Source organism: Spermophilus citellus, assembly GCF_964194105.1.
Source record: "Spermophilus citellus genome assembly, contig: SCAFFOLD_184, whole genome shotgun sequence".
NCBI classification, from domain to species: Eukaryota; Metazoa; Chordata; class Mammalia; order Rodentia; family Sciuridae; genus Spermophilus; species Spermophilus citellus.
The window spans coordinates 354,840-358,963 of NW_027673117.1; positions in this window are offsets into that span (position 1 = coordinate 354,840).

Here is a 4,124-nt window from a genome sequence, read left to right on the forward strand (position 1 = left end):
TTTGTTTTTGCCTGTTATCCCATAATTCTTGAATGTTCTCCTCATTTTTTACCCTCTTCACTGTGTGGTCAAACTAGTTTTTTCAAGATTATATATTTTGTCGTTATTGTCTCAGGTTCTGTTTTCCAAGTGATCTATTCTGTTGAAGATGCTTTCTATTGAGTTTTTTAATTTAGTTTTTTGTTTCCTTCATTTCAAGATTTCTATTTGTTTTTTTTTAAGTTTGAGCATCTCTATCTACCCAGGATTTTAAAAATTTATTTGATAGTCTCCTTTCCTGTCACTCCCACCCAATCTCTTTATACTCCACTAATCTTCCCTATATCTTTATGATATCCAATTCTCCTTTCCCTTTATTTTGCAGTAGCTGCTACATGTGAAAGAAAACATTTGACCCTTGATCTGTCTGATTTATTTCACATAGCATGATGTTGTGAATTTCTGTCGATTTAAATTGTGACATTTGTCAATAATATTATTTATAACTGACTAAAAACTCCATTGTGTGTATCACATTTTATTACTCAATTCATCTATTGGGAACTGCATCCATAATGGGAAGTGCTTCCATAATTTGGCTATGGTGAATTGGGATGTTGGGAAAAAATGTGGCTCTATCTAAATAAACTATTAATTAAAATTACAGATAGCCAATATTCATGGCTACTCGGACATGCTTTTCTGATACAAATATGTCAGGCAAAAGAAAACAATCCACTGTTGATCATTATATATAGGCAGTAGCATATTCAAATGAATGTTTCTCATTATGGAAATAGTGTTATTTATTGGGCAAATATTACTTGCATTTTTGTTTGCCTTTTGAAATCTTTTATTATTTTATAATTATTATTTTTGCTACGGTTTTGACTTTTTTCTTGTTCCTTTTACAAAAACTTGTTTTTTCTTCTGGCAAAATATAATTAAAATCTAATTTACAATTTTTAAGGTTACAATCTCATAGCTTACATAGTAGTCACAATGTTGTAAAACAATCACCAGTGTTTAGTTTCTGATATTTTTATACATAAAAAATCAGTTCCTTCTAACACCTATTTATTCTCCCAAATAATTATTTTTAACTTTTGCATCCCTTGTCATTTTTAAATCTGTTTTCTTACATTTTTAGTTGTGTGAATTTAATACTGGTTTGTTCACTAGACAACAACCTTTAGAAAGATAAAAGGCATAACAATTTGTTCCTTATGTCTTTGACTTTTAAGAATGTACTGATACATGGGCTCATCCAGAACAGGACTATCAGTCTAGATTCCCTAAGGGGGCAGTTTGTACATTTCAGCTACAGTTCTTGGAACCATGGTGTTTGAACAGGAGGAATAATTTGGGGACTTTATGAATTCCAAAGCAAAGAAGGCTGGGCACTAAGTAGAAACAAAGAAAAGTAAAAAATGAAAGTTTAAATAAAAATTATGCTTAAGGTACACTAGGATCATGATTGATTGCTTTAACTTAATGGCATTAGAAATTAATGGGGGTTGGTAAAAATATTTCAAGTAGAATTTTTCAGACATTGAAGTTTCTACTACATATAGGAGACACAGAAACCCACTAAATTCTGTGGTTTTCCAAGAAAATGAATGAAATATCTGTCAAACATCACTATGTTATCATGGCCTTAGTGGAAACTATTGCATTTGTTTTTGTGCTGCTGTAATCAAACCCAAGGTCTTGCACCTGCTGTACAAATTCTGCACCACTTAACTAAAACCATAACTCCATAAAATATTATCATGTAAATATCTCTAAGTGAAAACCTTACAAGTTATTCTGTATTTATGCATAAATTATATACAATGCGTCATTAATGAGTGAATTATAATAAAGGTTTTTTAAGATATATGCTTAAACTATGTAATTCTGTATTTTATATATCAATAATTATAAATCTAAGTATGTATATATACAGAAGTCTATAGAAAAACAGATGTAGATAGATACACAAATCTTATCTCCATGAATCTGTATATACTATGGTTTCTAATTATATTATTCTTATGAGTTTCTAATATCATTATATATCCTTATGAGTTTCTAATATCATTATATGTGATTGTGCCATTTTGAAACTCATTGTTTTCTTGCTCAGTGTTTTTTAAAAATATTATTTACTTATCAATGGACCTTTATTTGTTATTAGTTTATATGTGGTGCTGAATATCAAACCCAGTGCCTCATATATATATATATATATATATATATATATATATATATATATATATATATATATAAATAATTTGGCAAATACTTCATCTAGTTTCTTCTCATTCAGTTTATAGCATACTTCAAAATACAGAATACTTTTCAACAGAATAAAAATTCATTAAGTTTCTCATTTATAGATGCTGCTTCTGGCTTTGAATGTTCATGCTATATTGTCTGACACAAGCTACAAATTTAACATTTTCTTTCAGATGAATGATTTCATTTTTTAAAAGTTGCAAGTTCTGTGTCAAATTCATTTCTTTGCATATAGGTGCCAATTTATTCATAATTAATTAAAAATATTATATCATCTCCAGTGAATTCCTTCCATTTGTTGTATTTTTTTGAGTTTCTTTCTAGGTTTTGTTGTATTCCACTAACCTGTTTGTATACTCCTTGCCACATATCTCACCTTTTGGGTTACTTTAAGTTCATAGTACATCTCAGCATCCAATATTTCAGTCCTGTAAACTTATTCTACAGAATTGTTGACCACTCTCTATGCCTGCCTTCTCCATATAGCCTTTAGAAGCCAATTTTTCAATATTTATGCAAAAACTTGTTAGGATTTTATCATGGTTGTGTTTAATCATTTATTAGAGTTGTAGATAACTAACACTTAATATTGAATGCTCCTTTCTATGTTTGGTAGTTGTAGGGTCCGCCAACTTACAGGAAGTTGATCAGCAGTGTAGATGACATTCTGGGACTTATAAGTGACATCAGACTTATAAGTGACTTATAACTGACTGCAGCTATGTGTCTGTTAACTGGTGAGAATTGTGACTCTGGAAGACTAAGCATTTCCTTTCTTTGCCAAAGGTATCTGAGGTGTGTGGACTTTATTTTCTTAGCTGTCCAGAATTACCTCACTCACTTCTTAGGAATGAGCCACAGAAGGCTACAGTGCTACAGTGAGGGTGCTCCACAGTTTGGAAAATATATTTATTCTAACATGTCAGGATTTTTATTTTTTGTGTTTTGTGAACAGTGACTCTAATCATCTACTAACCTGATTTGTCTTCTTGTTGTTGTTCTTTCATAAAATTTTAATACCATACAATTCCAATTCGCTCAGTTATTTAAACATTTTGCTATTGAAGATTTTTAATTAGTTATTTGTGTAGATGGGGTGATTATGCTCTGATGTCAAGGTAATTCTTCCAATAAAGTAGCTATGTTTAAGTAATTAGGATCCATCCACATGCAGAAAACCCGTGTGGACACTTCTGGTGTGTCTTACTGATCTCATCTTCCTTTTGCACACACAGATGTTGACAGCCCTGTGCCTCTTATGACTAATAATTTTATTATGTATTTCTCAAAACCATCGTTTTCCTTGGTTATATTTACTTGGTTGTATGAGTCTTAAGTAACTTATTGTTACTATTATTTTTCCATTACAATTATATCAAAAGGTATTTTTTTCTTTTATTAACCATTTCTTTGCCTCAGTATTTTGAACACATATGTGCTGTTGTCTGGGCCTCTATTGTTCCAATCTTATTCACTCATTGAACTGCTTATAGAACTTGAAATATTTCAAGTTTGTCTTTTCATGAGGTGGAAGTGTCACTTTACATGTCTCCAAACGTTAATATTATATGAATATTTTACACATTGGGAATGTGTCATGGATGATACTTGAAACTAATTGTTTTGGGAGCTCAAGCTATCTCATGGATATAAAGCAGAGAGAATAGGAACCAGACTGTTTTCAAAAGCTTTTTTTACCACTCGTTTTTTCTTCCTTGGGCACAATCTCCTTATGAGAATATCTTTGACGAGTCTGATTTGCATCTGTAATGTCCAGCAAATTTCACATTCACTGATAGCAGGAAAGTTAGGAGTTGGGCTTTTATTCAGCACTTGAATTATGGTATATTTCCTTCACTTCACTA